The sequence below is a fragment of the Podarcis gaigeae genome (genome assembly GCF_964106915.1).
Source record: "Podarcis gaigeae genome assembly, chromosome: 7".
Classification (NCBI taxonomy): domain Eukaryota; kingdom Metazoa; phylum Chordata; class Lepidosauria; order Squamata; family Lacertidae; genus Podarcis; species Podarcis gaigeae.
In genome coordinates, this window is record NC_139683.1 from 70,946,544 (window position 1) to 70,960,873 (window position 14,330).

A 14,330-nucleotide genomic window follows, 5' to 3' on the forward strand; every position below is an offset into this window, starting at 1 on the left:
AGGAACATTTAATTGAGAAGAGCATTGTAATGCCTGTTCTTACCCACTGACATACAGTGGTACCTTGGGTTATGTATGCTTCAGGTTACATATGCTTCAGGTTACAGACTCCTCTAACCCAGAAATAGTACCTCGGGTTAAGAACTTTGCTTCAGGATGAGAACAGAAATCGTGCTCCGGCAGCACAGCAGCAGCGGGAGGCCCCATTAGCTAAAGTGGTGCTTCAGGTTAAGAACAGTTTCAGGTTAAGAACGTACCTCCGGAACGAATTAAGTACTTAACCCAAGGTACCACTGTACTGCTTAAGGGGAGTGGGAATCTCATAATATTTAAATTCCTTCCTGCTACATGCATACACAGAGTGTTGAAATAAGAATAGCGAAAGCACAGCTAAGAAGCTCAAATCATATATATGACTGACACCCTTCTTTGGAAATTAAGCCAATGTCCAGACTTGAACATTCAAAAACTTTACTTGCAGAAACTTACAGATGAATTAAAACATAATGTTTAGAGTTGCATGCTTCTCGAAGCATGGGCTTACAGTCTCTTCTTCTAACTTCGAAACAACTGTATTTTCCTCCTCTGAGAGCTCAGCACTCAGCCATCTGTATCTCAGTTGGCCATACCTTGCAACTCCTATTAGAGATTTCCACTTTTACCTTCTCCTGAAGCTTTAATCTCTTTCTTTAAGCAAAGAAAATGCACTCCAACACTCTATTCAACTTAGCAGTGTTCACAGTGGATTTCAAAACACAGCCATCCTGCTTCACATAGAATGGAATCTCTCCTTCATGAGGTACCTCCCATGTGACCAACATTAGTAAATCACATGAGAATGACTAGAGAACTCTCTAGAATTCACTTACCAACCAGTCAAATTTAAACACATAGTAATGCATACAAGCATTTACAATTTCAGTGATTTAAATTACTATACTTAACACACAGTAGGTCCTTGTAGCAACACTCTGAGCTGTTTTATGACCTTTTCATTACATCAGCGTGGAATTCAAGAAGCCCCAAATGCAAAGATTTGTAAGTTTGTAATATATGAAAATGAAACAATTATTAGCATTGCTGCCCATAATCAAATACCTATTTAATTAAAAATATATATACAAAAGTATCCTGGTTCCAAACCTGACAACTTTCTTACCTCTCTGTCAGATGGTCTGCTCTGTCAGATGTTTGGAGGAGCTTGCCCAGGCATTCTTCCACCAGCAACAGATTGTCCAAAGCACAAATTATTGCCCTGAAACATTGAATGAGGAACAACTGCAAAAAGAAGAATGGTAAAAAGTAAAAAAATAAAATCAATTTATTGGAAGAGAAAACACACACATGTAGACTGAATGATCTCATGAGATTTTGCCCTGAGGCAAGTTGGATGGCATTATTGATAACAGGTTCTTGCCAAGAGACAAACTATATTTTGCCACTGAGGAGGCAACTATAGATGTTCTGTTCAAAAAATCTTGATGTCAAGCTTATTCACATGGATTTTTTCTATAATTTCTCTCTCACCCCTTGATCCTGAAAAGGTAGTTATTTTTCTTCAGCCAGTTCTACTAAAAATATGAACAACTCTGGCATATTATCGGCATTTGTGTACACATTCTTATACAGTAGTTCCTTTGTTTAAGAACAGCTTAGTTTATGAACAACTTGGATTAAGAACACTGCAAATCTGGAAGTAGGTGTTTTGGTTTGTGAACTTTGCCTTGGAATAAGGCTTCCTGTTGAGTGTGGTCCATTTGTAAATTGAGTCCCCGCTGCTATGGGAAAGCACGTCTTGGTTTAAGAATGCTTTGGTTTAAGAACAGTCTTCCAGAACAGATTAAGTTCTTAAACCAAGGTACCACTGTACATATATTACAGGACTATTTTATATACATATTTCCTAAAGTAACCAGCACTTAAACAGATAGTGCAGCAATGCATGCAACACTATAAAAATTTGAAGAAAATAAGAGAGGAGAAATCACGCAGGTGTTCTGGGAGGGAATTTCTTATTTGATATTTATTCCAAGTTTTCATAAAATTCCCAACATATGAGGATAGTAGATTTGTAAACTCATAAAAAAACTAAGCTGGCAGAAGACGACTGTGTAGATGTATTCATTCGTAGCTTTGGAAAACAACCTATTTAGTCCAGCCACTAGTGTCAGAATAGAATCATGCTGCATTTGTGCTTGTCCACTCTTGTGAAGTGAAAAAGTAAAATACACCCCACCGCCACTCTTAACTAAAGAGCCTTTACAAAAAGAAAGAAAGAAATACAGAAAACTGTTGCCCAAAGTTGCATGTTCTATCTAAAGAATGTCAGAAAATTCTGACAAAAAAAGGGGGAGCAGAAGTTGCCATTGTTTGCTTATTTGTCTGCCCAAAATGGAAATCAATCCAATAAATATGATTGGTATTCACTGTTGTTGCTTTCCGTCCACAGATTATACATAAAGCAATTCACTACATTCCTCTACAATTGTATTATGTTTCCTTTGCAGTGACATGAACAGGGTGGAATAAGGCAAGGACATTGTCAATTACAGAATTAATTGCCTAAGTTTTGCCACAGAGGACAGGGAGACGAAAAACATGTTTTTTGAAGGAAGACAAACTGCAGTGGGATGGAAACTGCACTGCATTTGATGACTGCAAGGCAGTATAGGAAATGATGGCTTCTGATATCCCTTTTTTATCATGCTTTATGGAAAACCTGACCTAGTGTTGTATCATGAGTAGCATCTAAGATGGCGTCAGCCTGACATCATAACTGCCTAAAGATTCAACTGCTTTTATGGCCATCTGAGAGGCTGCACTCATTGCATTAAAAATGGTGCTTCCTTCTTTCAGCCAGGAGTTGAGAGTAGGAGCTCATCCAGACTTCCACTTGTCCTACCTCTCTCCTCCAGGAAAACCCAATCTTTATTGTAGAATTGGAGTGAATGTCAATTGGCTTTTCTGCAGATTGGAATTTGCTCGGATTCAGTGCTAAAGAGTATTTTTTTTCTTGAGGAAAGTGGTAGGACAAAGAGAAAACTGCTTTCTAGGCACAGGTCAAGAAGAAATGTAGATGAGTCCTTGGTTACATTGGCTGGCTATATAGGAATTGGCAGGAAAAAAGAGTTATATGATTCCTAGCGGTGTCTGTCAAGAGGATTTCTGAAGGAGAATCTCTGTATTATGTACTGCTTCAATGCTTTTAACCTAGTAGTGTCAAACTAATAAATAAAGTTCTTGTTTCTCTTACTGGGCTTAACCTCTGCCAAGGAAGTCATGGAGTATCTCCAGAGAAAGAGCAGCATTCACTCATGTGAGCTCCCCTCTGTAATCTGACTTGGCACAGGTCTACCACCTCAGTGAGAACTAAGGCTTTGAAAACCTGCACAGTTTTCTCTCATTCCACCCAACGCGTTGAACTTGCCTGCCAACTACATCAGGCGGCTTCCACTGACCTTCGGCAGGGGATGTTTCCTCAAAGCCTTTTCCTCTTCTCTGAATTCTTGAAAGAGGAAACCTTGTCAGAGAGGTAGAGCAGGGGTTTTGCTCCAAACCGTTGAAGCTGTTGGGGGGGAAAAAAATCAAGCATCTCATTGCATAACAGGGATGGAGAACTGTTTTTCCATTCCTCTAGTCTAGTCCGTATAGTCAAAGCTATGGTTTTCCCAGTAGTGATGTATGGAAGTGAGAGCTGGACCATAAAAAAGGCTGATCGCCGAAAAATTGATGCTTTTGAATTATGGTGCTGGAGGAGCCTCTTGAGAGTCCCATGGACTGCAAGAAGATCAAACCTATTCATTCTTAAGGAAATCAGCCCTGAATGCTCACTGGAAGGACAGATCCTGAAGCTGAGACTCCACTATTTTGGCCACCTCATGAGAAGAGAAGACTCCCTGGAAAAGACCCTGATGTTGGGAAAGATGGAAGGCACAAGGAGAAGGGGACGACAGAGGATGAGATAGTGTTCTCGAAGCTACCAGCATGAGTTTGACTAAACTGCAGGAGGCAGTGGAAGACAGAAGTGCCTGGCGTGCTCTGGTCCAGGGGTTCATGAAGAGTCGGACATGACTAAACGACTAAACAACAACAACAACAGTCTAGTCCAATGACTGCATTCAGTGGTGGACAACCTTCTGGGATGGGGCAACAAAGGTAGCTCTTACCTATGTACAGGGGGTTACAGTCTGGATGTACAAATGGATTTCCAAGATGGTTACTTGCTAAAATAACCAATATTAGGTTTGAAACAAAATATTTAGAAGTAAAGCTTTGTATCCAGTGTAGTGCTAAGTAAGTGCTTTGTCAATGAAAGGATTCCCATTTGGACAGCAGGATTCTCTTTCCCCTTTCGCATCTGGTACGCGCCCCATGCCCTCCCCATGCTCCAGAGTGTTGGAGGAAAACATAGAACAGATTTAGGGGGTTCACAGGGAGAGGAGATGGAGGAAACTCCTGTTGAACAAGAAGAAATCCTTGCGCTGATGGGATGCTTAATAAATGCTGCATAGGATACAAATCACTGTGAGACTGGTGACTTCTAAAAAAAGGGCCTTTTCATTGGTCGTGCTGTGCTCACGAAATGGCTTCCCCAGAGAAGCTCACCTAGCACTCACAATATAATTTTTAGTGGCCTGAGTTAAACCTCTGTTTCTCAAGTTTTAAATCAGAATCCATCCATCACTTTAGGGGTTTTTGTTTACACCAGTTTCCTCTTTGCTGGGTTTCATGCTGATTTTAAAGTGGTTTCAGATGATGTGTTTTATGTTTTATGTGTGGGGGTTGGGGGGGAGGGGGGATTTTTGCTGTCTTTGTTTATTTTCTCTTTCTTAAAACTTCCCCACCCCCTTTCCCCTTTGTATCTTACTCATAGCTGTCAACATTTCCCCTTTTTTAAGGAAATTCCCTTATTCTGAATAGGAGTCCTCGCAAGAAAAGGCAAAAGTTGACAGTTATGATTTTACTGTCCAGAGGACATAGTTGGATGACTTGGATTATGTATGTAATGAATGATATTAACAAGGGAAGAGAGAGCTGAATAAAATAATAGTTTGCCACATCCTGGAATATATACACTCGCAAACCATTACATTAATGATTTTAAGAGAAGGCTCCTGAAGCATACCAAGACTCGCTGGATGATAGGGCGGACTTTCTTTTCTGCTGGTCAAGACCTCACATTACTCCCCTGTACCATCAAACTTCCCCACCCCTGCTAAGCCACTCTAACTCTAATCCCACTTCTGCACCAAATACTTTGATGTCATAATAATATTCATCTAAATTTCACCCAAGGTATTGTGGTGCTTCAAAAATCCAACGTTGCTGGATCACATATGGGATTAAATATTTGAAAATAATTGTGCCTCGCAGAAATCCTGCTTTTAGCTGCTAACTGTCTTTAGGACCAGTGCAGATTTGTTGGTACTCATGGCGTGCAGAGTAATTTCAGAACGGGCTAGGAGGCAGATATCATCTGATCCTAGATTCTACAGGTGGGAAAAACAGATATGTGGCTCCGGTAAGAGATAAGGAAAGAGGGGATTTATTCCTGCAGCAAGCGAGAGAAGAAAATAGAATACTGCCACAGAAAAAAAAACAACCACCATAGTGACTTACTACATCTTGTACATCTTGTTCAACAGGATCATATGTCCTTATACTGTCCTTCATTTGAATAGGCATTCCATCCATAGAAGGGGAGTCTCCCAATAGATTCTAATAATTTTTTCCCAGATACCTTCTACCGTTACTTCCAGGCAATGTTCTCAACTCCTGCATTACTGTTTATTTGTTTTTAGAAGGCTTTGCAGAATATGTTTAAGTAACATCAGGAAGTGGGGCCTTTAGGATCTAATACTGCTGCATTTATTAACTTTGTGGTATAGTAGTTTGAAATTAAATTGCTCTTTGGGAGTTATAGCTAATGTACTCTTAATACATAAGCTACCTCACATGAATTTTTATTTGGAAAACCAGTACACCCATATAATAATAACAACAACAACACCAGCAGAATTATACATTGGACATTATTCCAGAGTAGGCTTCTTCTTTGTGGAACAGGAATTCAATAATATGAAGCACCCACCATTCCTATGCTGGATCATCTTCCTAGCCCCCTCACTTGTAAAGCTTAGATCCTCACCATACTCATCCAGATCTTATTTCTCGGTTCCTTATCTTTTTCGCTGGGTTATTTTTTCCAAATACAGAAAAAAGCTGCTATAGAGTAGAGAAAGGAAATGTGGTTGTATGAATCAGTCCCAAAGTCACATATAAAGTCAATAATTTGATGGGTACAGGGTTGTGAATATATATTTATTAGCCTCAACTTGATGGCTTACAAACTGGCAAACCAATCTAAATCTTTCCCCCAATAGTAAAAGTTAATATATCCCCCAAATAAATCTATTCATCGCCTGTTATGGAGATCCATCTTGACAGTGCTGAGATGCAGTCTGACTGTTAACTGCTTTTGGCTTTACCAAGACTTAAAGCATATCCTCTTTGTGACATCACACATGACATCAGAATGGCATATTTGCATTCAGCCTAGACTATCTCCATGCCAACAGCAATGGCCAGCAAACTTCTGCAACCGAGTAACTATCAGCCTGACTACCCAGATGTTTCTATCTAGACTACTGGATGTTTATTTTTTGCTCTCATAATCAAAGCCTGAAGAAGAGCTGTGTATAATCTGAAAACTGGCTTCCACTGTTAAAGAAAACTAATTGTCAGGGACCGGGCAGAGGAGGAACAGTGGATACCTCCTCCCCATCCTGACACTTCCAGGGAGGAAGAGGAAGATAGTATAGATTTACAACAGGGGGTTGAAGGAGGTAGCAGCTCAGAGGCAGATGAGGGGGGATGTTGGGAAATCATGGAAGAGCCAGAACAACACCTGGCTGACATGCTGTCATTAGAAAGCATTCCAGACCCTCCATCTCTCAGAACCCAGCGAGCCTTAAAAGTAGGAGAGCAAAGAGCTCAAAGACAAAGGGCACTTAGCAGCACCCATAGAGGAGATGGTGATGTTGGTGATGAATGAGGAAGTGGAAGAGATGGGGGGTTGGAGATTCACTTGGGACAATGCCATTATTCAAGAGGCTGGTCCTGTAACCTCTCTCTGTAAATAAAAAAGGACGGTAAGAAACTTTTCCTTGTCTTTATACTTTCCTGGGCAACCAGCTGGGAGCCGCTGACAGCATCCTGACACTAATGATGTAATTTCTCTTATTGTGGGTATTAATACTCAACCATCAGTTCACTTACAGCAAAAGAATATAGCAATGCATTATTGCTTGTGTCCAGGATAATCCTTTGGTCCTACACTGTGATCTGAATATTTCTTCTTACTTCTTCTGGATGCCTTTGTTTTAAGGAGAAATTCTCTATAATATGAAAGCCCATGCAGATCATACAAATATTGCTGATGGAGTTTAATCTTACATACAATCGCAAAATCAATGTGCATCTTCTCTGAACTCCCAATGGTAGAGTTCCTAGGATCACAGAGCTCATAGGTCAATATCCAAGAGAATCATTTCAGATGTGGTGATAAGGGAGAGAAGGGAGATAGAACATGACTGACATATACCTCCTGTTCTCCTCAGCGGATTTATAATTCTAGATTGCCAAGAAAAAGAGTTGGGGAAACTTAAATGTTGTTCCAGAAAAAGATGGAGCCCATTATAAGTAAGAAGGAAAAGCAAGCTAGCAATCTTCTTCTAACACTGGGGGTTTCTTCAACAACAAAGCCATTTGATTGATACATAAAATCTGTTAAGTGAGTTCAATTATATTTAAGTAGTTTCCCTGCTCTTGCCAAACACTCATCCTCATGTACACTTGCTAGATTTTGCAGGCACTTTTTTATGATTATTCATCCTGATGTCCGCAAATGGAACTCTATTAATGCTCATTTCAAAGGCCACTGTAAATTCAGACACATATAAACACCACACACAATGCTGAGCCTGCAGAACTGCTTATACATCAGACTATTAAGAAATACTTTTTTTTTAATTTGAAAAGTAAATCAAGGAACTTTTTAATAGGTTAGGAAGGAAGGCATAAGCATAAATAAGTATCATAGTTTGTCCATTCTTTTAATGGTTTCATTGCTGTCGTAAACTAAAATGTTAATAATTTATTTTGTGTGTCTTCCTTTTAAAATAAATAAATAAATAAATAACTGCTTACTGAGGAGCTTAACAGTGTATATAGATTGTAATGCGACTGAGGAATTTACAGCCTTGGTACTAGGCTGGTTAACATGAGCCAGTGAAAAATAGTGTCATAAAATTTCATTTACCATTTACCACTATGCTGGTCCGAAGCAGCCAAAGCCTCTTTATGTGAGCTCATAAATGGGGGGTTGCTTTTATTATGTGGCTCCATTAACTATGCCATACCCCCCAAAAGGCAGAAGTTATCACCTTTAAATGAATACCCTTGTCAGGTCAGGATTTATGTGCATGTATGAAGAAGAAATAAGATATACATGTGTCCTTTGCACAGATAAACATGGACTTATCAGCATGCAGACTGTAGAAGGAATCCAGTTGTGTAAACCTCAGACACAAACAGATGGCTTAATGCCTCAGGGTTTCTCCACACTTACCATTCCTCTGATTTAAAGCTCCACATTGAAGCACTGTGGTTTTTTGTTTGTTTGATTGGTTTTGGTTTTGCTGCAGAGCTTTCCCTGCAAAATCCCACTCATTAAACCTCAACCAGAGCAAGCATCAATCCATGGAAAACTCAAATGGACATTTGCTCCAATTCAGCTTTAACGAGCAGGTTTTTGCGGAGAAAGTTTGGTGCAAAACAAATAAATCCCAAACTCTGACATGGACCTCTGCCTGGATACAGTGGGGTAAAAGTAATTGTGGATAAGTCCTCAGTCAATTTTCCCAATTCCATCAAATATTCAGGGAATGGGAAAGGAAGGCCAGCACACACCCATTTTTTTTGGTCTTGTTGTTGTTGTTGTTTATTCGTTTAGTCGTGTCCGTCTCTTCGTGACCCCATGGACCAGAGCACGCCAGGCACTTCTGTCTTCCACTGCCTCCCGCAGTTTAGTCAAACTCATGCTGGTAGCTTCACGAACACTATGCAACCATCTCGTCCTCTGTCGTCCCCTTCTCCTTGTGCCCCCCATCTTTCCCAACATCAGGGTCTTTTCCAGGGAGTCTTCTCTTCTCATGAGGTGGCCAAAGTATTGGAGTCTCAGCTTCACGATCTGTCCTTCCAGTGAGCACTCAGGGCTGATTTCCTTCAGAATGGAGAGGTTTGATCTTCTTGCAGTCCATGGGACTCACAAGAGTCTCCTCCAGCACCATAATTCAAAAGCATCAATTCTTCATCGATCAGCCTTCTTTATAGTCCAGCTTTCACTTCCATACATCACTACTGGGAAAACCATAGCTTTTACTATACGGACCTTTGTTGGCAAGGTGATGTCTCTACTTTTTAAGATGCTGTCTAGGTTTGTCATTGCTTTTCTCCCAAAAAGCAGGCGTCTTTTAATTTCGTGGCTGCTGTCACCATCTGCAGTGATCACGGAGCCCAAGAAAGTAAAATCTCTCACTGCCTCCATTTCTTCCCCTTCTATTTGCCAGGAGGTGATGGGACCAGTTGCCATGATCTTCGGGTTTTTTTTTTTTTTTTATGTTGAGCTTCAGACCATATTTTGCGCTCTCCTCTTTCACCCTCATTAAAAGGTTCTTTAATTCCTCCCCACTTTCTGCCATCAAGGTTGTGTCATCTGCGTATCTGAGGTTGTTGATATTTCTTCCGGCAATCTTAATTCCGGCTAGGGATTCACCCAACCCAGCCTTTCGCATGATGAATTCTGCATATAAGTTAAATAAACAGGGAGACAATATGCAGCCTTGTTGTACTCCTTTCCCAATTTTGAACCAATCATATCCAGTTTTTTGGTCTAAGTTCTTTTTTAAAAAATTCTGTCTTTCTGCACCAGTGGTCCTGCACAAGTCTGCAATATTTTGAAAAAGGAACCATTTGGAAGCTTGCTGTGGCCTTCCCAGCAACAGCTGCTGCCTGAGGTGGGAACATCACTCTGCCTAATGGTAGGGCGTGCACTGTTTCAGAAATTTTCAAGAAGCAAGCATGATGTTTGGGTTGACAGCTGACCACCTTCATTATTGTTGGCCACTTTTGACAGTAAAACAATAGCCATAGTGGAACTAACTGCACTTTCTGTTCTTAGCAGGAGTCTTAAATATTTTAGATATGTTCACACAGTTTCTGTGTATCGGATTTTACCCCCTTTCCTCTCTCTAATAGCTTCCCTTATACATTAATCCCATCTGCTTTTAGCTGGCCTTTGAAATCAGATAGCGATGGCAGAAGGTTAACCTTTACAACAGCATGTGTTTTGTAAACCATTTCTTTCCTGAGAAGCTTAACCTGAGGGGGCAGAGAAGGGGACGTTGAAGAAAGGTGATTTTTAAAAGGTGTACAGTTTCCGAAACCTGTAGAGCAATGCCATGACTGACTGCTTCCAAAGCTAGAGGCAAGATATTCAGCATGAAAAGGGAAGGTGGTGAGAATTAACCCATTCATATATGTAATGGCTGTCTCTTGATGGCAAACATATATCAATCAAACTGAGAAAGTCCACAGGCTAAAAAGTTAAACATGGCCACAAATGAAGTTGATTATTTGGTATCTGTTGTACTGAAGTGATCTTAAAGACCTGGCTCACAGATACACACATATCACTTCTTTCCTTTAAACTTAAAGGAATGTGTGAGAAGACTCACCTGAAAGCAGTATACACTTTCAGGTGCTGAAAATCCTGTATGAGTGGCCACATCTTTTTTTCCCCTTTCAATTATTGCTCAATTTCCACATAACAAATTATCAAACCATATACATTATTCCCCCCCCTTCACCCCCACCAAGGACTTCCCTCAGCTTCTCTCCCTGATTTCTCTTCACATATTTTCTCTGCTTATTATAAAATTGTACATATCCTTACATATCTATCCATCATGTTAGCAACCAATAAATTTCTGTATGTTTATTCAAAACCTGCCAAGGAGTCCAGTTCATTTTGTTGTCTTTTTAGATAGTTTGTAAAAAGTTCCCATTCCTCCTTGAAGTCACAGTTGTCCTTGTCTTGCAGTTTGTAAGTCAATTTGGCCAGTTCTGCATAATTCATTAATTTCTCTTGCCACTGTTCCTTTGTCGGGATTTCCTCATTCTTTCATCCTTGTGTTATCAAGTCTCTTGCCTGAGTGGCCACTTCTTCATGCAACTTGGAAGTTGTTGGCCATTGAACAGACCCTAACTCTTGTCACCTCCAGACATGCTTCCACTCTAGTTGGGACAAATGGAAGGGCTTTGAATGAGGTATGAGTTTTGCTTTCACTGTGAAGCATGAAAATTAGAGGTGGTGCTTAGGGAAATTTGGGAAGGAGTTGCCCTCTTCTATATTTCAGGTCACATATGATTCTTTCTCCAATGTGCTTAAATCACAAGTTACTACGAGGTATATCAAAGTGAGCAGAACAAATGTCCTTCAAATACAGTACATTGCTTTGGGGGCATTTAAACTTGAATTGATCAAAGGATGGGACTTGGAGCCTTGTCATTTAACCATTTAAATAGCCTCTTGTGAGCTGGATGAGACTGTTATTAGTACAGTAATGCTTTGGATTTTAAATGATGGCATTCGTAGAATTTTGCATTGGGATTTAGATTTCCTTTTTATTAAATTAATGTCCTGACAAACCTATAACACCACCATATGTCTGGTTCCTATTCAGAGAAGCATTCCAAATCTGAGGATACAGCTCTTGCCTAGACACATTGTTAGCAGATTGAGCCTAAGTTTCATGGCTGTGGACTGCTGTCTCTCAGAGTTAATAACACCTCCTGGGAGGGAATTACAAAAAAAAAATCTTTTATATCTCTAGAATGCTATTTTCTACCTCATTAATCCAATGGAAGACGATAGTCTGAAGCTTGCCAACTTTGTTCTGGATTATGACCATCATCATATATGTCGTAAGTGAAGTCAGTGGCATGGAATGCCAGTGGCAACATAAGCCACTACCTTCACTGCCTAACACCAGTCATGTGGGGGTAAGGATTGCTGCTCTTTAGTTATGAATTTAGGCTGAACATTTATTTATTTTCTTATATTTTTATCCTGCCTTTCATGTTCCCATGTCTCCCATCCAGCCAAAGACCAGACCAAGATCTGCTTAGGTTCAGCAGATTCACATCCCTGCAGTGAGTAATAGTCTGCCAGGCTTCAGGGAACTGGCTTCCTCCCCCTGTTGCAGCAGATAAGTAGAACAAAGGAAAAGGAGTCTTCTTACCAGTTAGATACTTTAATAATCACAGCGAGAGAACAAGGAACCAAATCTCCTAGAATGGCGGTGCTCCCAGTTAAGGACTCCACCTTCTTAAGTCTCTATTAATCTACGTCACTTCTACGTCTTGTAATCTGAGTTTGTACCCTCTGTGCTTTGTGTGCTATCTGTTCTGCCACTTTCCGATCTCTTCTTGACTATGGGAAGAGCGGAGGAATGCTTTCCAGAGACATTGAATCTGTTAACCCTCTTTCTTCCAGTGTTTCCTCTCCTAGCTGTTACCCATTCAGTATTTCCCAGCTTTTGCCTTCTGAACTACGTCCCTCTGCAAACCACTGTTCCAAATCTGTACTGTCTTCCTGTTCATGGGAAGATTCCGGATCAGGAGGAGGGGGAGGTTCCCACCTTCCTCGTCAGTGCAGCCCTCCTCAGCACAGTCTCTGACATAGTCCGTGCCATTAGCAACATAATACTAACCAGAGTATGTTGCCTGTCAAGGATACAGAAATGTAGGGATTATTCCCACATAGAAATTGTTGCACTTCTACTGAGTACCTTGGTACCGTGTACCCTTGTCCACACATGCTAATTGTTATAGGCAGGCCCATACAGCGCTCACCTGTGGCCCCGGGCAGGAGTCTTGTTAGAATAAAGTTATAAACACTTGGCATGACAGAGTAAATCCAGCAGACCCCTGGTGCCCCCCGACCAAGGCCTAGGGCAAGTGCACCCACTGCCCTCTCTTAAGTAACACATGTTAAAATTTTAAACAAGAATCACAGTGTGCTACATGAACAGCTGAACTTCCTTAGAGGAGAAAATAGCAAAGATACAATTAAGCAGTAAGAAATTGATACAACACTATTAACAAGTGTTTTGGGGTTTTTTCCCTGGGGGTACGCAGGTGTACGCATACCCCTAAACATTTTGTGAATCTTTGTACTTTTGTCTATTTGCTGTATTTATTTTTCCCAATTTGAACTATAAAATGGTGATTTTCTTGAGTCAAAATGAGAGTACCCTAAACATTTTTAAGGGGGGGGGGGGAGCACTACTCTTAACTCATTAGAATGAAAGAGAGAGCGTATCAGGCCAATATTACAAAAGTTTCATTGGTTACCATCTCTGTTTCCAGGCTCAATTCAGAGTGTTTTAACCTTTAAATATGAAATGATTTGACAATCGGGTAGCCAAAGGACTGTCATCTAGTAGCAAATGATGGAGTGACAGCAGAGGCGTAGGAAGGACAGGTGGTACCTGGTGCGGAAAATTTCTTGTCACCCCCCCCACACACACATTGAATTATTAATTTATTTTTTTTGCCTGCAAAAATGGTTTTAAGTTATTTTATATTTTCTTACAAAGGAATGTGGATTCTGAGCTTCTGATATGGACAGATACTTAAATCTACAGGATGGATTGTGTTTTGGTTTGTGTTATTTTATTTATATTTATTGTTTATTTATTTAATAAAATTTATTTTTAAAAAACCTGCAAAGTGGTTTACCAAAACAAAAAACCCCACAACAGTCAAATCAAGAAAAATTAACAATCCTACTTTAAAGCATACAAAAGCTAAAATATTAAGATTAACATTACTTCAACTTCCTAAGCACCTAGGTAAGCTTGCCTAAAGGTGCCCGAAAAGCGTCTAGCAAAGGGACGTGCTTTGTTGAAATTTCGGCCTTCACGACATAGGAAAACGGCCAAGTAAACAGCTATTTTAGTGGAGGAGGGTCAAGATATTAACTGATATGCATGAAATTTCATATGTAGCTATATAATCCCTAGTGTAGTAAGATAAGACCTTTGGAGCAGGCATTTTTTAAAAAATTAAAAATAAAAATTATGAACCGCCCTAGTAGGGCAGTAATTGTTCCTTGATCATTTGTCACCCCCCCTCCATGATGGCATCTGGGGTGACCCACCCCTCCACCCCACTTTCCTACGCCCCTGAGTGACAGCACTCACCTG

At 40.3% G+C, this 14,330-nt stretch overlaps 1 long non-coding RNA gene across 6 annotated transcripts in view; it reads right to left on the reverse strand.

Moving 5' to 3' along the window:
- LOC310848417 overlaps positions 1 to 14,330 on the reverse strand; it is a 249,342-nt gene that overhangs the window by 15,786 nt on the left and 219,226 nt on the right. For 3 of the 6 annotated variants that reach the window (XR_014566343.1, XR_014566344.1, XR_014566346.1), the window contains exons 1-3: positions 6,423 to 6,470; positions 3,459 to 3,565; positions 1,160 to 1,278 (exon numbers count right to left, since the gene is read on the reverse strand). This is a non-coding gene — a long non-coding RNA (uncharacterized lncRNA). Of the gene's footprint in view, positions 1 to 1,159; positions 1,279 to 3,458; positions 3,566 to 6,091; positions 6,135 to 6,422; positions 6,471 to 14,330 lie in introns of those variants that run through there. The other 3 variants (XR_014566341.1, XR_014566342.1, XR_014566345.1) reach the window with 2 other exon arrangements.